Source organism: Olea europaea, chromosome 1 (assembly GCF_002742605.1).
Source record: "Olea europaea var. sylvestris chromosome 1, O_europaea_v1, whole genome shotgun sequence".
Classification (NCBI taxonomy): domain Eukaryota; kingdom Viridiplantae; phylum Streptophyta; class Magnoliopsida; order Lamiales; family Oleaceae; genus Olea; species Olea europaea.
Genome location: NC_036237.1, coordinates 21,874,299 through 21,897,887, shown reverse-complemented (window position 1 = coordinate 21,897,887; position 23,589 = coordinate 21,874,299). Strand labels below are relative to the sequence as shown.

The 23,589-nt window shown below is 35.3% G+C and overlaps 1 pseudogene; it reads right to left on the bottom strand.

Moving 5' to 3' along the window:
* Nucleotides 1-23,589, bottom strand: part of LOC111405916 — a 44,732-nt pseudogene that overhangs the window by 10,722 nt on the left and 10,421 nt on the right.

The following is a 23,589-nucleotide window of genomic DNA, read 5'->3' as shown; positions in this document are numbered from 1 at the left end:
CTTTTGAACTAATTCATATTGATTACGACTTTAATTGTTTAACACTACATATTTTTGTCCTCTCCCACTCTCGCATTTTGTTGAATATTGGGTGTATTTTTTATTGAAGTTTTGTTATACTATTCAATGTTTAACAAACAATTGAACAAGGATTCGATCATTTTCTGTGATTTATTAACGTGCATATGTGTAAGAATGAGTCGTTAAAGAAGAAGTAAAAAATTTGTGGCTTATGTTAAGCATATTTATAAATTTTACCCAAAATCTATAAAATTCATGAAAATCTTTTAAAATCTACAAAATAGAAATCCATTCAAATCTTATGAAATCTATTAAATTCTATCAAATTTCACACAATCCATGAGAATTTATAAATATTAAGAAATCTATTAAACTCTGAAATGGGGACACCCCCGGTAGACACAAGAAAACCAAGCAAAAGAATAGACAGTCCAAACCCCCCCCCCCAACTATAGCCAAGCCCAGTGCCACCATTGGCTGACTCACAATCCAACAGAAATGTGCCTTCTTTTTTTAGGAAATCAATTCAAAATGCCCAATAAATACATAAAAGAAGAAAAGAGTTACCTTTTAGGTAGAATTACATTTTTCCGGTGGGGGGGGAGGGGGGAATAGAGATGAAGACGATAACCCACGACTACTGCATCAAGCAAAAGTAGTTGAATCTATATTTCTATCAACTGTCGAGCAATAATAGGGGAAGAGAAAGTGAGGAAGCGTACTGAGATGTGCAAAGAAAGAAGGATTGAGGAAGAAAGACAGGAGGCGGTGTAGATTAGGTTAGCATTTGAGCAAGGAAATTGTCTATGCTTGTGGGAGTGAGGATGACGAGGAAAAATAGAAGTTTTTAGAGGGTAGTGAAAATAAGTATGAAGTGAAATGAGGCTCTTTGATATACATTAATCTAAAAATGAAAATGAAAAATATAGTTGTTATTGACCCCACGTAAAAGATAATAATTCGAATTTGATGGCTTGATGTGATGGATAACGATGGTGTGGAATGAAATTTAGACCCTGTATGACAATCATTAAAAAGATACAGATAAAATTTGATTATTTGAATTTTGTATATAACTTTTTTTTTTCAAAATTTGTTAAATTACTAATAAAAATACGTAATTAATTGAAATAATTTATATATAAATATTATTTTAAGTTATTAATTGTGTAGTAATAGCCCTTGTTTGACCCTTTTTTTGGGGGGAAAAAGGCATTTTCGAATAGTATTTTTATCACATTTTAACCACACAATTTTCAATAAAATAATATTACACGTAAATCTAAAACTTTTTCTTATTTTTTAACAACACATTTTTCCATCAATACACTATTCAAAAATGTATTTTTTTTAAACAAAAATGGGGCTCAAACTATAGATTACAGAACTATTGATAGTTTGTAGCACGTGCTTTAAGTTACTAATTATCATCCAACTATAATTCATTAATATTAACTATTTATGTTGTCAATGTTCATCTAGATTCATTCGGTGGGAGTGATCAATCAAAGACGCAATAAATCCTCATCGCATGCATAATATCTGAGTCATAAAGTATTCACAAACTAAGTCCAATATGTGGGAACAACAAATCATACCACCATAATCTTATAGAGCATTTATTAAAGTTCGTAAACTCAACCTCAACTCATTCACTAAGATAAGTCCTATGATCAATAGATTCAATGCATATGTATTTCGTGGACGAACTTTAAGTCCAACACATGTATTTGGATGTCTAAGTTATTTTTTATAATTTATCGATCGTACAATAAGATCACTTTGTTACACTTGTATTATTCATTATATCCAGAGCAAAATCCATGGGATTACTCTTGCCTCTACCCAAGGTCGGTCTGTGATCGTGGGGGCCTGAGACGAGCTCTATAAATTGGGCCCCCAAAATCAACGTAAATTAAAATCCAACGATATACTATACAACCAATTACTAACTTAAAACCTAACGAAAAAAGACATTTACAAAACATCTCAATTATGGGAGGATTCTTTTACGTTAATTAGTGAGTTTTACCACAAAAAAAAAAAAAAAAAAAAAAAGGAAAAAAAAATTTTGGGCCCCCTTGAAGAGTTGGGCCTGAGGTAGCGGCCTGTTGAGCCTATGTTCAAGTCCGGCTCTGCCTCTACCCTCTCAAATAGGTCATGGTCCAAAGCATTTGGAGATTGAATATCAACCTTTTAAAGTGTGAGAAGTTAAGATCCAATCATAATGAATAAAAGTAGATCAAATGCATTAATAAGTTAATCGAATATAGTTGTTTCCTTCGTACCACTCTTTAGTTATTTTTCCCATTTCATAATTTTCTTTCCATAGAATAAAATTTGTTCATGTTTTATTAATTTTATAATATTTATTTAAAATTTTTGTTAATATTGTATATAATTGTGTTTATTTTCATTATTTTGTTGAATTTTACATGAGATAATTCAAGGTCTGAATAAAATTGGTCAATCTCGATCGCTGGTAGTTGCCCAAGCATGACGAAGGTCAAGTCATAGGTTTCCACTTAGAACCTTCTCAAGTCAAATACTTGACGAGAAAACAAGAACTCTATTGTCCAACTCTTACTAGACTCTAATGCCTTCATCGCTCTTAAAGAGCTAAGGAATCAAGTGACTTAATCCTACCAAGATTGTCATGCCCGTCTCTATAAATACTTGACTTTCGTTTATTATTTAGGTGCGCTTTTAAATAAATTTTAGCTTATAACCTTACACAATAATTTACTTCTTGCTAATTTAAACATCAGAGGAGCGACGAGGACATTCAAAGTGTTTGGAGACTGACTATCAACCTTTTAAAATGTGAGAAGTTAAGATCCAATTATGATGAATAAAAGTAGATCAAATGCATTAATAAGTTAATCGAATATAGTTATTTCCTTCGTACCACTCTTTAGTTATTTTTCCCATTTCATAATTTTCTTTCCGTAGAGTAAAATTTGTTGATGTTTTATTAATTTTATAATATTTATTTAAAAATTTTGTTAATATTTTATATAATTGTCTTTATTTTCATTATTTTGTTGAATTTTACATGAAATAATTCAAGGTCTGAATAAAATTAGTCAATCTCGATCGCTGATAGTTGCCCAAGCATGACGAAGGTCAAGTCATGGGTTTCCACTTAGAACCTTCTCAAGTCAAATACTTGTCGAGAAAACAAGTGTTAGGTTTAGAGCTCGAGTTTGATTGTATTTAAGGTGCTGTCCTAGCTCGAACTCCTGCCATGTTACTTGACATAGTAGGACTCTATTTCAACAATATCAAGCTTATCTAACCGTGAAAATATCATAGTTTCGCTAGAACTCTATTGTCCAACTCTTACTAGACTCTAATGCCTTCATCACTCTTAAAGAGCTAAGGCATCAAGTGACTTAATCCTTCCAAGATTGTCATGCCCGTCTCTATAAATACTTGACTTTCGTTTATTATTTAGATGCGCTTTTACATAAATTTTAGCTTATAACCTTACGCAATAATTTACTTCTCGCTAATTTAAGCATCAGAGGAGCGACGAGAACATACCTCCACGCATTTATTTCAAGGACTAAGAATTCTGTTCATGATCTTCACCAATAGTTAAATCTAAAAAATTTAAAGGCATAGATTTTTAGTAGCATCGATATGCCTTAGTAACCATCGACAGTTTTAGTGCAACTCACTCCATTAATATTCATTTACTCAATAGTTCGCACTTTTCTATTTTATAACTTTTTTTACGTATAAATAATTGGATTAGACTAAACCAAAATCGTTCATTTTTTTGTAATTTTCACCCAAAAAAATAAAAAATTTAAGTTGAAAAAAATTAACATCTTCCAGCATAATATAGAAATTTATTGTTGACTATAAAATTTACGGTACCCAAGACAATCTACACGTTTTCACAATTTACGTAACATTATTGTTATTTTCCCATTCTTCACTGTCTTTATTGTTTGTCACATGCTTTTTATGTTTTTGAAATGTTTATGGATTTTAAAATAATCTTTTATTTTTTTATTTTCATCCCTAAATAGGTAGGTAATTCAGCCCTTGTTTGGCTCCAATTATTTGAAATTATAATTTTTGGAATAGTGTCTTTTTTGTTGAAGAATGTGATTAAAAAAGAAGAAAATTGTTTGAGTTTACGTGCAATAGTATTTTATTAAAAAATGTGTGGTTCATGAGAAGAGAGAAAGAGAGAAAAATGAATTATAATTTTAATGAGGACCAAACGGATATTTGATAACATTTCGTCGACAATTATGTCTCGACTAGGCTAGCTAATGTTTATTGTGGTCGGTAAATGTATTGTTCCCATTAGAAATTTTGCCCCAAAGAAATATTTTACCAATCCATTTTATATGGTCGACGATTTTATCTCGTCAAAGACAGTTAATAATTTTCTTGGTCTGTAAATATCAAATCACCAAATCCCCCCACCAATAAAGGTTGGGCCAAAAATAAGGCATTCACCAACATTTTTCTTTCGGTCAGCAAATGTGTATCATTTAGAGTGACTTATATATTATCTTAGTCAATAAATGTGAAGGCTCCCCGTCAAATATTTGGGCCAAAAAAAAAAAAAAGAGATATTTTACCTGCCAATTTCATTGTGGCCTGCAAATATGTATAGTCTATGCCTATGAGTAATATGTTTGGTTGGTAAATAGTGTTTTCGGTGGTTGATTTTTAGATTGGACGGGAAAAATTGGTCAACAAAGATTATTTTCATTGACTATTTCTATTGGTCAATAAAAGTAGTATTTTCGTTGACTAATACTTGGTTGGTTGGGAAGGCCAACTTACTTTCTTGCAGTGTGTGGGGGGTGTGTGAAGCATCTAGGTTGTCCATTTAAAAACGGATAATAGCGCATTTTCGCACTCTAATGCCCAAATTGAATTTCTAATAAATGGTTAAGATTTCACTATATAAGATTGGACTGTTATTATTCAAGATATGATGCCTATAAAATGCCAAGGTTGCTAGGGCAAAGATACCATATATATAAGCTAGGCTTTAGTTAAACCAAAAAAGATTAAACGAGCCAAGATTCAAAGCCATCTAAGAGGTAATATATATGGCCATGAGCAACATTAATTGTTTAAATTACTTCCAACGGACCACGTTGTTGCCATATCAAGCCTTTAGACTTAGTTGTTGGTAACAATTTAATTCATCGGCCAATGCCTATGAAATTCAATAAATCTCAAGCAATGAATTAAAACAGATGTTAGGTAATTTATCAACACTACAGACTTGGCTCAACCAAAAAACAACCAATACACTTTAGGTTAGCCCAAGTTGTGTTTGGTTTTAGCTGTGGTATTGGCCATTTAGTTGGTGATCCATTCTTTAGTTTGTTGTGCCACTTGCCACTTGAGTGAAATGTCTTTGGCCCAATTATTGATAACCTAATAAAATACTATATATAACTTATTCTCCCAACCGTGAGTTTCCTGTGAGTGGATGATTGCAATAGAGGTTAGAAATTGAAGGCAGCCGACTTGGACGGTGAGTTATGAGATTCAACCATTACTTCCTTAATTCTTCCTCCATTTGTGATATTGTACTCATCACAACCATTGATCCTTTGTGGATGGAAGATGGCAATCGTGTGAGGGTGAAAACTCAGGGCAACTAAAGTTAAGGCTTGGATTAGGTCGAGCCTTGGTGATTGTGGTATTCGTTTGATTGGTTTTTCTGAGTTTGAATCAAGATTTCTTGATTCTCCATGACAAACAGTATCAGAGCTTCAAGTGGATGATTTGGCTAAAAAACAAGGACCAAAAATCGTCTAGAAAATTGGCTGAAACGAAGAAAAGAATGGATCATAAAACTGTCCAGAAAACTACCCAAAAATCGAGACTATTTTTGTAATTATCAGCCAATCCAGAAGGAGTTTGATGAAATAAAGACCACTTGCATGACATGTAGATGGAGGCACACTAGGGTGATATGGCGCGTACGATGTCTTTTGCTCGAGGTCCCTTCAAGCAGTTTATTCCTAACATCGTTTTCGACATTTTTGTGTTGTTAGTTTTCACTTTCAAGTTATACAGTAGAATCTGGACAAATTTGTTCTTCGGGCATTCGGGATTCGATCGTGGTTGATTGATTCCTGTGATTGCTAGTGACTTTTAGGATGAATGGCGGTGGTCTTAAAGTGATAAATTCACATCTCTCATAATTTATGGACTCGGATTGGTCTGCTCAGGTATATTGACTGTTCGCTAAAATACTACACCGCAAGTGCACGGGTCGCGCACAAGTAACAAAGTGGACTTTTTGGGTTCGAGTCGATCCCTCGAAGAGTGTTTACTTCAATTACACGGGAGTTGATTCAAATAACAGTCACGACACATACAATTAATATCTTTGAATTTAAAGATTAAAAGAAAATGATTCTAAGCATTCAAATAGAACACCCAATTACAATTATAGTCAGAGTTAGATTTTAGTCAGGTTGGAATTCATGATTCCACTTGGCTGTCACTAAATTAATTTCTCAAAACAATTCAATAGAACATTGCTCACTTTTCTCGTCAAACCCGATTTTCCTATTTTAGTTAATTACCTTTCTCAAGTGAAACTAACCCTAATCAATTGATTTAGCTTAATCTCTATGTCGATTAAATACAATCAAAAGCATTAAATATTAATGAAAATAACTCAAAGGGTTACCTAAGATTAGGAATATATCTCTATTTCCACAAGAACATAGGGTTTCTACCACCTTAATCTAAAATGTGCAACAATTTCTCAATAATCACACAAATCACTAGACATTATCACATAATGGCCACAATAATGATAATGCACTCAAAACAATGGTAAAAACACAAGAACATAAACATGAAATAGTGGATAAAGAAATTTATATAGTTAAGTCAAGCTTCCTTTTTCATCCCAATACCAAAATGTTTAGCCCATTGTATTTATAGGGTACAAAATGAAAGGATTAAAGAAATACATCACAAAAGTTGAGAAAAATATAATGTGAAATACAAGACAAAGAAATAAACCCGTCCTTTGTTCGGATCCTTGAAACTTGCTTGGTTTTGGTCTTGATTTTTCCAAGATTTACTCCCTTCGGTATAGTATTTCTTCTCCTTTTTGCTTGCCCTCTTTTCTCTCTAAGCTAGGGTTTTTTAAGTGAATGAAGAATGAGAGAAAAATGAATCAATTTTGCCTTTTAAATGGCTCAAAAATTGTGTTTTATAATTGCAAAATGATCCCTAACTATAAAAATATAGGCAAACAGGTCCTCAGCCGCGACGCCAGAGCTATAAAGGACAGAGGTGTGGTGCAGTACCGCATCCCATTTTTAGTATTTGCAGCTCAGGTCCTCCCCATATTTGCACGCTAGATCCCTCAAGTTTTAACTTATACGTTTTGGTCCTCAAAATTTGAATTTTCTTTCAATCACGCCTCCAAAATTTGCAACATTCAGTCTTTAAAATTTCGATACTTGTACACTTTGGTCCTCAAATTCATTTTTTGTGCACTTTTGGTCCTCTTTTCCTTCCTTCAGCCATTTTCTCCTTCAATTTGGGATTTTGACCTACAAACACCATAATTACACAATTATAAATATGAATTCGCTCAATTTCTTCAATAAATAACCCATTAAAGTACCTAATAAGTGTGTAAAAACACACTTATCAAACACTCCCAAACTTAAGCTCTTGCTCGTCTCGAGCAAGATTTCTTCTGACATAATCATTCAATACTTGTAGGTAACCAACAACGTCAAATAGCCCCTCAACATATTCAGGAGTGTAAAATTGTGTAATTAATTCACACCTATGCTTTCAAATCAAGCTACCAAATACAATATGAGCTTGTCCAATGCTTGATTGTGTATGTGTGTGCATAGTCGCATTTAATTGTTATCTAAATTTGGAAACAATTATCAAGATAGAAAAATTTTCAAATTAGCTCCGACCCGACCCGTTGTGGTCAAATACTTCCCTTTCCCCTCTCGTGAAATTCACACCAAAATATAGTAATTTCATTCTCTTCCCCAAGTGTAAAACTAAAGGTTGCTCTCTAATCACTCATTTCTTTTTCTGCTCTAGTTTGGTTGGGTCTAACAAGCAATACCAATCTCTAGTCATGTGATGATTCTCCACTAATGAGTGCTTCCATATTCAAGTTTATACTAAGCAATTCAAACCCACTAGTTATCTAAGCCCAAATATCAATTACAATTTCATAACAACAATTTTTTTTATAGCCAAATTTCATGTTTTACCTCACTCCCTTAAGCTTTCTTCTTGACCCTTGTAGCGAGTTTTAGGTCGATAACTCCCCGGTTGTTTAGGCTAAAGGGTATCGGGTTTCAAAATACCCCTACGGACTTAATAACTTAAGTAAAAAAGGTTACGAAGTGAGGCCCAAGATTCAACAAGTGCAATAATACCTTTTTTTTTGTTTTTTTTAAGCATTAACAAATATGGGGCTTAGATCCCTAGCATATGGTCATTACCTAGCTTATACTTGGTAAAAGACACTCCACGCAAATATTTTCAACATGCACGGAATCAACACACTTCTAGATAATATCCATCACAGCTCGACCACCCCCAAACTTATCTTACAATATGGTTAAGTGAAAAAGAAGTGAAAATATGATTGACATAAATTTATGCACAGCTTACAACCTAGCTCAACAAATTCAAAAATTTCTCCATCAATCAACCATTTCCAAATCTAGACAACAACCAATCATGACTATTGTGCTCAAAGTGGTATAATATCTCAAATGGACAAGCAAATTTCAAGATCGAGGCAAATAACATGATTGGACATAACTCATGAATTAACAACAATTTTAAACATCACATCAAATCTTCAAAAGCCGACAATGATATCCAACATGTCAATGTTGACACCACTATAAGAACAATATATAAGCACAATATCCCATCAACACCCCCAAACTTAATTTGCACATTGTCCTCAATGTGTACATAACCAATAAAAATAAGTAAAGAGGGTCGACGAAACTTCCCCAATTAGGTTTTTGTTGAAGGTTGTTGTTGATGACTTTTTGGGTCATGGCTTAATGTACACTCCCAAGCTTGTTAAGATTTATGGGTGGCTAGGACTTCAATAATTAGGACCTACACAAGAATAGTATTAATTCAAAATTCAATAACAAAAGTATTAATCACAAGTAACATAAAAATGTGTAAGGATAAGAAAGTTGGGTTGCCTCACAACAAGGGCTTGGTTATAGTCCCTAGCTCAACTATAGGCCTTGTTCACTCCGGATTGGCAAGAGGGATGGAGGACTTCTCCTTCGAAAATCACCTCCAAAGTATGGTTTCAACCATTGCCTGTTAACTTTGAAATTTTCCTTTCCCTCATGATAAAGTTCAATCGCTCCATGTGGAGAAATTTTAGCAATAGTGAAAAGACCCGACCATCTTGAGCGGAGCTTCCTAGGGAACAATCGGAGTTGAGAATTGTAAAGAAGAACTTGTTGCCCAAGAAAGAACTCTCGCTTCACAATGTTTCGGTCATGCCATTTCTTTGTCTTTTCCTTGTAAATTCGAACACTTTCATATGAATCAAGATGAAGCTCATCAAGTTCATTCAATTGGAGCAATCTTTTCTCGCGCGGCCGATTTGACATCAAAATTCAAAAGTTTTTATCGTCCAATAAGCCCGGTGCTCAAGTTCTACCAGGAGATAGCAAGCTTGCCCAAACAATAGGCAATAAGGAGACATACCAATGGGTGTTTTGAAAGCAGTATGGTAAGCCCATAATGTATCATCCAATTTCTTGGACCAATCCTTTCTAGAGGCACACACCGTCAATTTAAGAATCCTTTTTAACTCCCAATTTGAGATCTCAACTTGGCCACTAGTTTGGGGATGATAGGGCGTGGCCACACGATGTTTTACTCCATATTTGGTCAATAGTGAGTCGAAGAGACAATTGCAAAAATGTTTACCTCCATCACTAACGATAGATCAGAAGGTACCATAGTGAGAGAAGATATTTTTCTTTAAAAAGTTCGCTACGACCCGAGCATCATTAGTGGGCAAAGTCACTGCTTTTACCCACTTTGACACATAATCAACCGCCACTAATATGTATTGATTTGAGAATGAAGAAGGAAAAGGCCCTATGAAATCAACACCCACACATCAAAAATCTCTACCTCCAATATAGAATTCAAAGGCATTTCATTTCGGTTGGAGATATTACCACTGCATTGGCATTTGTCACATTTAGAGACAATAGTATGAGCATCTTTGAATAACATGAGCCAATAGAAACCAGATTGAAGTATTTTTGATGCGGTTTCCACGGCCTCGAAGTGACCACCATAGGGAGAAGAATGACATTGTTCAAGAATTTGCTCCATTTCTTCTTCCGGTACACATCTTTGAATAATTTGATCCAGGCCCCGTTTGAACAACAAAGGATCATCCCAAAAATAGTGCTTGATGTCGGCAAAGAATCTTTTCCTTTGTTGGTAAGAAAGATCCGGTGGAGTGATGCCACTAGCAAGAAAGTTCACATGGTCCGCATACCATGGTGTATGGGTGGCTTGTAGAAGATGCATAATTTGCAAGAGTTGTTCGTCGAGGAACATCTCCTTTATCTCTCCCATCCACTACCTCTACAGGTTGCTCGTCAAGAGAGATGATCGGCAACAAAATTTTCAGTCCCTTTTTTATCACGAATTTCCAAGTCAAATCTTGTAGAAGAAAGACCCATCTAATCAACCGAGGCTTGGCATCTTTCTTTGCTAGCAAATACTTGAGGGCCGAGTGGTTTGTGTAAACAATCACTTTTGACCCAATGAGGTAAGATTGAAATTTATCAAATGCAAATACTATTGCGAGCATCTCTTTTTCAGTAGTGGCATAGTTCAATTGAGCATCGGTCAAAGTCTAGCTAGCATAGTAGATAACATGCAAAGTTTTATCTCTCCTTTGTCCCAAAACTGCTCCAATGGCATAATCACTTGCATCGCACATAAGTTCAAATGGTAGATTCCAATCTAGAGCTACAATGATAGGAGCCGTGATGAGTTTCTCTTTAAGAGTGTTGAAAGCATGGAGACACTCTTCAAAGAAATCAAATGGAGTATTCTTCTCTAGTAAGGAGCACAGTGGCTTTGTAATCTTCGAGAAGTCTTTGATAAACCTCCTATAAAATCTGACATGTCCCAAAAAACTCCTTATCCCTTTCACCGAGGTAGATGGAGGTAATTTCTCAATGACTTGGATTTTGGCCTTGTCAACCTCTATCCCTTTATGTGAAATCCGATGGTCGAAAACTATGCCTTCCTAGACCATGAAATGGCATTTATCCCAAATAAGTACTAAATTGGTATCCTCTCACCTTTTCAACACCATCTCCAAATTGCTCAAAGATCCATCAAACGAGGCTCCAAATACTGAAAAGTCATCCATAAAAACCTCAATAAATTTTTCCACCATGTCGGAGAATATAGCCATCATACACCTTTGGAAAGTGACGGGTGCATTGCAAAGACCAAAGGGCATCCTTTTATATGCAAATGTACCATATAGGCATGTAAAGGTAGTTTTCTCTTAATCCTATGGAGCTATAGGAATTTGATTATAGCTTGAATACCCATCCAAAAAGCAATAATGAGAATATCCCGCTAACCGCTCAAGCATTTGATCAATGAAAGGAAGAAGAAAGTGATCCTTCCTTATAGCCTTGTTAAGCTTGCGGTAGTCTATGCATACCCTCCAACCGATCACGGGTCTAGTAGGTATAAGCTCATTATCCTCATTTCCCACAACCATGATACCTCCTTTCTTTGGTACCACTTAAACGGGGCTCACCTATGCACTATCTGAAATTGGATAAATAATGCCTACATCTAGCCAATTTACCACCTTGGCTCTTACCACTTTTTTCATGTTGGGGTTCAACTGCCTTTGATGCTCCATTGATGGTTTGAAATCATCTTCCATAAGGATTTTGTGCATGCATAATGAAAGACTAATTCCTCGAATGTCTGCAATAGTCCAACCAATGGCTTCCTTGTGTTCTCTCAACACCCGAAGTAACTTCTCTTCCTCCAATTCACTTAAGGAATTAGCAATGATAACCGGAAGCATAGATGACTCTCCCATATAAGCATACCTCAAATGAGATGGAAGAGGCTTCAAATCAAGCATAGGTGCCTGGAGAAGAGATGGCAGTGGTGGTGAAGAGCTCTTTTTCAAGTCCTCATAATTTGGTGCCCTCTTGTATGACCGAGAAGGTGTAGCCTCCAAATAGTGTACCATATGCTCAACTTCAGGATCTTTCTTTTTGATAGCCGAAGAACATACAAGACATGTTTCCAAATGATCCTTAGAAAGCCTATAAAGAGACTTAGCAATCACATGATCAATAACATCCTCTCGAAGGCATGAATCGAATTTCGATGGATACTTGATGGCCTTCAAGATATTGATTGTAACTTGTTCATCTTGGACTCTTAGAATGAGCTTCCCCTCTTGCACATCAATCAAAGCTCGGCTAGTGGCAAGAAACGATCGTCCCAAAATGATAGGGATGTCATTATCCTCTTCCATGTCAAGAATTATGAAATCAGCTGGGAATATGAATTTGTCCACCTTGACCAATACATCCTCAATGACTCCCCGAGGATATTTCACTAATCAATCAACTAATTGTAATGACATGGTGGTGGCCTTAGATTCTCCCAATCCCAACTTCCTAAAAATAGGCAGAGGCATCAAATTAATACTAGCACCAAGATCACATAAAGCTTTACTAAAATTTAAATCACCAATAGTGCATGGAATAGTAAAACTCCCTGGATCTTTGATTTTCGATGATAGCTTCTTTTGAAGGATGGCACTACACTCCTCCATTAGCATTATTGTCTCATGCTCTTTGAGTTTTCTTTTGTTTAAAAGAATATCCTTCATAAATTTGGCATAGCATTTGAGCTAATGCATCGGCAAATGGAATGTTTATGTGTAGTTTCTTGAAGACTTCTAAAAATTTTCCAAACTGAGAATCCAATTTCTGTTTGTAAAGCCTTTGTGTGAAGGGAATAGGAGGCACATAGGCCTTGACCGGTGTTGGAGCCTTTGATGTTGATGGCTCCAGTTCATCTTCTTTGATTACTTCATCCTTTGCATTAGGTTCTTGCCTAATCCCTTCTTCTTATATGGATGCGTTGCTAGTTTGAGCCTTATGGGCGTACCACTATGATTTTGGGCAACTGCATCCCACTCCTAGTGGTAATGACTTGCACATTCTCCCTTGGATTTGTTTCGGTGTTGCTAGGCAACGTTCTTTGTTACCTTTCGGAGAGAATCTTGGAAATTTGACCCACTTGATGTTCCAAGTTTTTCAAAGATGTATCATTACATTCCTAATATTGCAATTAATGGTTTGCCAACTTAGCAATGGCATCTTCCCAACCTTCTTTCTTCTCTTGTGGCCTCTGGTTGAGCACATTTTGGTTGTTTCCATAAGAGAAGTTTGGATGACTTCACCAACCGAGGTCATAAGTTTGAGAGTAAGGTTATACCATTGGCATTGAAAGTTTTGAGCATATGCCACTTGCTCGGTGGATGCCGAACCACTACCTATCAATGGACAACTCGGGCTTGGGTGATTTGCTCCATAGATATCACAAATAGGTGGAGATTGTACCATATGAGCGGAATGAGAGCTAGAGGTAGATGTAGAAAGTCCTTCTACCTTCTTTGCTAGAACCATTGAGAAAGCTTCACCATCTTGAACTCCATGAACCCCTCTTTGTGAATCTCTATCCGACCACATAGCATTTGCTCACTCATGACCTCAAATAGATCATATGCTTCTCGAATACTCTTCTTCTTGATTGAGCCATTAGATGATGAATCTACATTTGAACAACAAGAAGAAATTAACCTGGCATAAAATAATTCACTTGTTGTCTCATTGTGATTCCATGATTTGGACATTTTCAAAGCATATCCTTGAACCTCTCCCAAGCCTCGTGAAAGCTCTCAAATTTGGATTGTTGGAAAGTGGTTATGTCATGCTTGAGTTTGGCTACTTGGTTGGATGGAAAGAATTTGGTTGTGAATTTTTGAACAAATTCCATCCAACTATTTATACTTCTAGGCGGTAGAGTTTCAAGCCACTCCCTTGCCTTATCCTTCAAAGTGTGAGCAAATAACCTCATCCAAATCGTCTCCACATTCATACTTCATATTTAAAGTTTTCAACATTCTCTATAAACCGTGCAACATGTGAGAAGGGTTCTCATCAATTCTTTCATAGAATGGAATAGTATTGGAGAACAAACTGATGACGTCCGGACGAAGTTGAGAGTTTGGATGTCTATATGAAGGATAGACAATACTTGATTTATTCTCTACTACGAGTGGGTTCATGAAGTCCCCAAATAGCATATCTTCCTCATTTACATTGGGCCCTTGAGCCCTACCCGCTTGATTACCACAACCCGGTGGAATGCCACCTCGAGGAACATTTTTCGGTTGAGCATTAGATTCTAAATTACCCCCTTGGTATGCTATCTCAATCAATTGTTGCCTTCTTAATTCTCTTTGTTCCTGTCAACTTCTTCGAAAAGTTCTTTCAATATCCAGATCAAGTTCGAAAAGATCAAAACTTCTCGAATGAAGCATGCACTACCGAAGACCTAGAGAAACCAAAATTAAGAAGTCAACTTTAAGATAAAAATTTAAAAACTATACAAAAGAACAAAAATAAAATTATGAAAATTTGAATCAACAAAAGATAGTAATTGAATTAAAACACTCCTCGGCAACGGGACCAAAAACTTGTTCGCTAAAATACTTCACCGCAAGTGCACGGGCCGCGCGCAAGTAATAGAGTGGACTTTTTGAGTCCGAGTTGATCCCTCGAAGAGTGTTTAGTCTAATTACACAAGAGTTGATTCAAATAACGGTCATGACACACACAATTAATATCTTTTAATTTAATGATTAAAAGAAAATGATTCTAAGCATTCAAATAAAATACCCAATTACAATTCTAGTCAGAGTTGGATTTTAGTCAGGTTGGGATTCATGATTCCACTTAGCTGTCACTAAATTAATTCCTCAAAACAATTCAATAGAACATTGTTCACTTTTCTCGTCAAACTTGATTTTCCTATTTTAGTTAATTACCTTTCTCAAGTGAAACTAACCCTAATCAATTGGTTTAACCTACTATATCTCTATATCGATTAAATACAATCAAAAGCATTAAATATTAATGAAAATAACTCAAAGGGTTACTTAGGGTTAGGAATATATCCTATTTCCACAAGAACCTAGGGTTTCTACCACCTTAGTCTAAAATGTGTAACAATTTCTCAATAATCACACAAATCAATAGACATTATCACATTGTGGCCACAATAATGATAATGCACTCAAAACAATAGTAAAAACACAAGAACATAAGCATTAAATAGTGGATAGAGAAATTTATATAGTTAAGCCAAGCTTCCTCATTCATCCCGACACCAAAATGTTTAGCCCATTGTATTTATAGGGCACAAAATGAAAGGATTAAGGAAATACATCACAAAAGTTGAGAAAAATATACTGTGAAATACAAGACAAAGAAATAAACCTGTCCCTTGGTCAGATCCTTGAAGCTTGCTTGGTTTTAGTCTTGATTTCTCCAAGATTTTCTCCCTTTGGTGTAGTATTTCCTCTCTTTTTTACTTGCCCCCTTTTCTATCTAAACTATGGTTTTTTAAGTGAATGAAGAATGAGAGAAAAATGGATCAATTTTGCCTTTTAAATGGCTCAAAAACCTTGTTTTATAATTGCAAAATGATCCCTAACTATAAAAATATAGGCAAACAGGTCCTTAGTCGCGACCGTGGCACCACGATGCTCTGAAAATAGCGCTGCAACGCTACAAGGGACAGAGGTGTGGTGTCGCAGCGCTACTACAGTGGCGCTGCGGCGCCGCTACAGTATCGCATCCCATTTTTAGTAGTTACAGCTCAGGTCCTCCCCATATTTGCACGCTAGATCCATCAAGTTTGAACTTGTACATTTTTAGAATTTTCTTTCAATCACGCCCTCGAAAATTTGCAACATTCGTTCCTTAAACTTTCAGCACTTGTAAACTTTGGTCCCCAGATTCATTTTTTGTGCACTTTTGGCTTTGTTTTCCTTCCTTTACCATTTTCTCCTTCAATTTGGGATTTTGGCCTACAAACACCATAATTACACAATTATGAATATGAATTTGCTCAATTTCTTCAATAAATAGCTCAATAAAGTGCATAATAAGTGTGTAAAAACACATTTATCATTGACTTATCTCAATTTAAATTTCAATACTAGCTCATCATCATGTGGAGATGCATTAGAATTGAGGTTACCGTGTGGGGTAACCATTGCTTATGTCAAAAATTTAAAAATTATTTGCTCTGTTTAAAGTGTTGAATTTGATTTTAAGTCAGTAATTGATTTTGTGCTCTAATTGTCGTCTAATTACTATGTGAAACTGTATTGCATGAGCATTTGAATTTTTGTTCACATATGTTCGTGTTGCATTGATTATTCTGTTAAAGCACCTAGACTTGACCTATCTGAATATTTCATTGATATTGAGATCTTGATTCTCACAAAACCATAGAAATCTAGAGCGGTATATAGTGCGGCTTTAAATTTACTTTGTATGATCTAACTATGCACTTTGATTATTTTGTTTTTTCAAAATGTCTTTACATTTTGAAATTGGAGTTTTAAATAGGAAATGGTATTTTTTAATTTGGCGACAAAAGATGAAAGAAATTTTGGTTCAACAAAAAATTTCAAAACTCGTAGATTACAAGTTTCTTGCAAGTTTAACAGATACACAAAAGACAAATATGATGAATTTGCTTACATTTCAATTATTTTTCACCTGCCAGACATTAATTTGAGAAAAAGTTGGTAAACTTGATACCATAAAAGAACTTTGAAAAAAGTTGAAAGATTTATGTTTGATTAAGTATACTCATAATAATTTGTACTTGCTTGAAAGATTTTTTAATTTAAAATAAATCCATCATGACTATATGGATTTTTTTAACAAACTTGTTCAAGATATCATCAATTGTGATGAGAATGTGTTTGAAACTTATGAGGTCGTTATTTTACTTAATTCTATGCCTAACTCATATAGAGAGGTTAAGAATGCAATTAAGTATTGTAGGGAAACCTTAACACCCGAGAATGTCATAGATTCCTTAAAAGTAAGGAAGTGAAAATCAAGGCTTAAAAGAAAAAAGATAAAATGAGTGGTGAGTTACATACGATGAGAAGTAGAATAAAGTTTAAGCAGATGAATTCGGGTAGAGCTCAAAACAATAGTGATGAGAGTAGTATGAGAGTTATGAGAATGATAAGAAGAATGGCAAGGGATGGGACAAGTTCAGTGGTAAGCAGCACTTATACTATGGTAAGTCCGAATACTTTGTGAGGGATTATCCCAAGAAAAAGGATAATTAGAAAGATAAGATGAGAGGTGAGATGAATGTATAGGGTCAAGTGATGATCCTAGTGAGGTTTATTAAGAGTAAACCTAGTTAGTACATGTGCATCTTTGTATAATCCTAACTATATGTGTGCGATTGCTTAATTCTTTTACATGTTTATATGTTGCATTTTAATATGTTTGATATGTGTTTTTGCATAAATTTGAGAGCAATTTGATTATTTGGTATAATTGTTTGCATGCATAGTGGACTAGGATATATTAGTAGAAGTGTGAGAATGTCTAATTGTAATGTAGAGTATAGATGTCTAGGGGTACATTGGTGGTTTGTACCAGGGATATGGAGTGTGGCATTTGGATCACGAATTGAGACGTAATTAAATGTTGAAATCCTTTATCTATGAGGACCCTAATCAGGTGCAATGTAAAAGAGACACTTCTATTAATTATGTTAAGTGGAGACTCATTATCCACTAAAATTAGGAAAAGTGATGTGGTGATAAAGGATTATCCTATGGACTTAGGATTTATTGTGGCTTACCACTTAAACATGAGTTAGATGATCAGTCTAGTAAGCATAGTGTGCGATGAAAGGAGATGTGTATTCTCAAGGTGAGAGCAACACATAATGGGATAGGATAAGTGCGGTGAGATCTTTTCATGGGTTCATTTATACATTTGTTGTATATGTGTTGACTGTTTGTTGATTAACTTGGTATTAATATGTTGTTTTGTGTGAATGTGATTTTTGAAAAGATCTATGTGTTATCCTATATTATTATTTAACTCTTGTTTATTGTTATTATTTGCTTCTACTTAAGTGTCTTTTACCTTAGCCCTGTTGAGTACATGGAGCTAGTGTGCTATGTATTTCGAGTCTGAAACACGAGATAAGGTCTGTGATCTCAATTTTACTGGTTACCTTGATTATGCAAATATCAGGTTTATTAGATACCCAATAAATCTCAGTGATGACACAAAATAGATGTCGGATAATTTATCGACACCATAGATTTGGTTCGACACGAAAACAACCAATGCACTTTAGATTAGCCCAAGTTGTGTTTAGGTTTTAGTTGTGGTATTAGCCCATTTAGTTGGTAATCCATTTTTTGATTTGTTGGGTAACTCGAGTAAAGTATCTTTGGCCAATTATTGGTAACCTAAAACAATGCTATATATAACTTATTCTCCCAACCATGAGTTTCATGTGAGTGGATTTGCAATAGAGGTTAGAAATTGAAGGCAACCGACTTGGAAGGTGAGTTGTGAGATTCAACCATTGTTTCCTTAATTCTTCCCCTCATTCTAATATTGTAGTCATCACCATCATTAATCCTTTGTGAATAGAAGTAGGCAAACATATGAGGATGAAAATTTAGGACAACCAAAGTGAAGGTATGCCATCTCCTACCTCTAACTCTTATTTATAATTTTCATTTTGTGTCGACCCTATGAGGCGATTGAAACTTGTATTATGCCTTTTCTTATTTGTACTTTAACAAGTCAATTAATGAAAATTGTTGACCCCATTTTCTACAATGGACTCGTTATGCAAGCAAATTTTGGCACATTTTTTTATCGAAGATACGGTGGAGATGCACAGTTATGATGAACGTGGAAGATGCTTTTATACGTAAGACGAAAACGTTCAGGCACCGACAATGTGATCAAGCGTAGTTACAACTAAAAATCAATCACAAACAACTCTGTCAAAATAAAATGAATCAAAATTCAAACTAAGAAACAAGCAAGAGGGAGTTATAATTTCAAGTATATTAAGATTTTATATATTTTCTCCATCCCTTAACATGTTTCAAGATTTGCTAATTATAGGGTTAAGGCCGACATGATCATCATTGGATCAGAACCACGTGGTCTCATTCCATTAACCAGAGCCTCCCATTACTCTCTTCCATCCATTAATTACATTGACAGAAGGTCAGCCACCACTCTAGGCTGACATTTTTGACACACATTAAATCATTTCTACAAATACTCTTCAGATCCACTTTTAAAGGCAACAAGCACTTCGACTTTAAGGGGAGCTTTAAATATGTGTAGAGGGTCGATATGAAGAAAAAGTGCTTCGACAAGGAACTATCGATGAAGATAGTGCTTTGGTCAAAGAGTAGCTTATTTCCTTTCTTTATTTTTGATCTTGTTGACTGTCAGATGTCTGCATGTAGTGCCTACATGGCTTTGACATGGCCTCCACTGAGAGCTTCGGATATGAGGCGCAATAATTGTTCCCCAAATTTATTTATGTTCATTCATGTAATGCATGACTCATGTTATTTAAAAAAATTTGTTGGGGTGGTTATTTTTAACCATCCAAGATAGTCCCCCAAGTCTAATTGTGAATATTTATACGAGAATTAGAATTTGAAAATATAACTGGAACGAAATGTTCGAAGTACTTATCGAGGTCATTTTTGGAAGTTGAGTTTGAGAGCTTCTATTTATTGAAGTTGAATCTGAGTTGGGGTCTATTTGATCAATGTTGTTTGCTTGTTAATATATTATTGAAGTCTTATCGAAGTTGTAAATGTCAAGGATAAATTGGTGTGCTTTGTCAATTTGAGTGAAGCAATAGGCAACAATTCATTTAGGCACGCTAATTGAAGCGTTTAAGAAAATGAGACGTCGTTAATTATTGTGCTCAAATGATCTACTGTCTTTTGTATTTTCCCAAAAAGACAACTAAAGCGATTTAATTTTCCATACAAGCTACTGTCGCCGCATCTAATGAGTAATGATGGCTATTGTGGGAGCGTCTTTTGTGGATCAGGCGCATTAGAGTGCGTGATTTAGACGCTCTAATCTAGACCATAAAAGGTGAAATGGCAGAAGTGGTAGGTGGCTCATATTAAATTTCAAATGAATGGTTAGATGATCTATATCAACATGCAATAGTTAGGATTAAGTGCCTCTACCTATAAAAGGCAAGAAATAAGGGCAAAAATCACTTTTGCCCTTGCTAATCATAGAATTCAAATTATCTTTATTGATCCTGTCTTCTTCAACCTTTTTTCATGATTTCCTATCACTTTCATCCAGTATCTTTTTGTCCAATCTCGTAAATACTCGAAACTTTTGCGCTTGTTGATCTAACGGCATCATCACCTTCTGGGGTGATTTAGTCATTATCCGTGTGACTAGGGCTATTAAGGGTTTGAATTTTGATCTGAATCCAATGAAATTAATAGGAGATGGATCTAAGATCTTAGTTTGATAACCCAATGAAGATCTGAATCTGATAATCTGTTAACTAAATGAAGCAAATAAGGATATAGGTCAATCTGATTCGATAACAACCCGATCCGATTCATTATAATGATATAATATATTTTATATATTATTGCATAACTTTTTACTTATAATTTTTTTCATTTTGAAACTTGTATTATACTTTACTCATGAATTTCAAATAGTAAATAATATTAGATAATAATATAATATTGTTATTGAAATATTTGAAGAGATTTAATTTTTTTATTAATTAAAATAAGATAAAAATAATAATTAATTTATTTTATTATAAATTAAACAACCAAAGGAACAAACGGTTGGAGTTAATTTCATTATTCCCTACTTCTCACTTCCCACATCGAATACTAGAATGTCATAAAATTTACAATCTATAAATAGGTGGCCAAGAATTGGGTAAAAAGATATTTGGGTCTTTTAATTCTTGGCCTAGAAGTTCACTAATATAAAATTTTTATCTTTTCAATTTTTTTCAATTTTGGATCGGGTTATCTGATCGGATATTTGATAATATAACAAATCAGATATGGATTTAACAATCAAATATCCGTTGAATTATCGGATCGGATCGGATAAATACTCTTAATGGATTGGGTCGAATTTTGGCATATCTGATCCATATCCAATTCATTTACAGCCCTACAGGTGACCTCTGAGATGGAGATTACCTTAACAAATACATCCGACTTTATTCGAGCCATTAAGGTTGAGCATAGTATGTTACCTCTAATGGAGTGGAGTGTAAGTGAGGAGATAGGTTGGGGACTCCCGAAATTCCATCCATTGTAAAAGCGTCCCACCTAGTCAACTTGAGAGAAAAATATTACATCCCTTGCAACATTGAACTTTTAGCCCCTTCTCTTGATGAGAGACCCTGTTTTCCTAGACAGGGCTGCATCACCATCAATAAGTTTCTTTTGAAGGTAGGGCTTCATTTGCCTCTTTATCCCTTTTTAGAGCTATTTTGAGGTTGTGCAGGCCCCAATGCTTTGGCCCACTTAATGGGAAACTATTTCTTGTGGAAAGAGACCAAGGTGAAGACATATCCTTTCACATTTTTCAAACAATCTTTCAACCTAGGGTTTTAAGAAAAGGAGACTCCAAGGGTTGGTACTCTCTGTGTCCATGGTGATCACTCTCCCTTCATAATAGGACTTCACTCCTCCATCAAATGATAGAAGGAGACATGGTTTTGGATAAGGAAGAAGTGACCTCTGTGTAAGGGAGCCACTATTCCCCAAGTGACAGTTCCAACCTCGTACTCAGAAGCTCTTAAATTGTTCTTTTTAATGGATTTTAACTTAGTTGATTTTGACTTTGATTACGACCTCTCCCATGTTTTGTAGGGTCGACAGTTCATTTCGAGTTGTCAAGAGATGAATGGAGAATAGTAAAAAACATCACCTATATCACTTGTCCACGAGCAAATTCAACCATTTGATCAACTTCAGGCGGTTCTTCAAAGACTTTAGCTTGATGGCCCGAAGAGATAAACATGCTCTATAGTTTAGATTTTCGTCTTGCTAATTTAAATAGTTTTTTACTTTCCTTTTTCTTTTACAGAAATTTTTGAGAATATGAGGCACCCCACCCCTGATTTGGCTACTATTCTAGTTGCCACCTCCACTGTTGAGATGAAGAGGTTGAATGGCTCATCTGTTGGGGCTAAACAGCTAAGAAACCAAGTGGAAAAATTCAACAAGGAAGTTACTAGTCACGAATGAGATGTGCAACCTCCCATTAACGACAAAGGGAAAAATAAGGTGGTGGAAGCCCCGAAAAGAAACAAAAAATCTCGACCATCAGAGAGAATAGGTCAATGGCCAACCCATTGTCTTGCTCCAAAGCCCCAATAGGAGAAAAGATAACTATGCCTTTATTGTTGCGACCAAGGGAGCTCAAAAGAGGCTAACTGTTGTAGAGCCCCCGAGACACGATTCTTTAAAAAGGACAATGACATCAATTAGGTGCCTTGCGTCTGATGTAGGTCCTCGCCCTAAGCTCTCTATTTCTCAACAAAGTGACGAGCTGGTTCCGAAGATTCTTTCGACCCTTCCTTTAGAGGTCCAAACTGCAATGTTTACATTTTACAAGTTCTAGACGGATTGTTGGTAGTCCTTCATTGATACTAGGGACATGGTGGATATCTTCACCACCATGATAAGCTAAGTGGGGAGGGTTTTAGCGTTGCTATAGAGGCAGAGGCCCTCTTTAAAAACCATTAAAGCAAAAAAAACCATTCCAATAAGACTTCCAAGGTTGAAGAAGTAGCCAAGAAAGCAACAGCTGAGGTAGAGGCCTTGAAGAAACAACAAATTGAAGAGTAGATGATGCTCGCTTTTAACTAAGGAAAAATTGAAAATTTGAAAAAGGAGGTCAACTTGTCTCAAAGTGAGGTAGCCTCATGGCAAACAAATTTAGACTTTTGATGCCCACAAAAACTAGCTATTGAGCCCGGAAAAGGCCAATAAAGATAATGCTACATTGAAGTATGAGATGGGAAAGTTGAGCTTAAAGATTTTTGGCTTAACAAAAGAGGTGTAGATGACGAGAAAGGAAGCTCAATCTGCTGTAGTGAAGTTGAAAAGCGTAATATTGCCAACTTCCATCTAAAAACCTTTAAAGAAAAAAAAACCATTCCAATAAGATTTCCAAGGTCGAGGAAATAGCCAAGAAAGCAACAGCTAAGGTGGAGGCCTTGAAGAAACAACAAATTGAAGAGTCGGGGATGCTCACTTTTAACTGAGGAAAAATTGAAAAATTGAAAATGGAAGTCAACTTGTCTCAAAGTGAGGTGGCTTCATGGTAA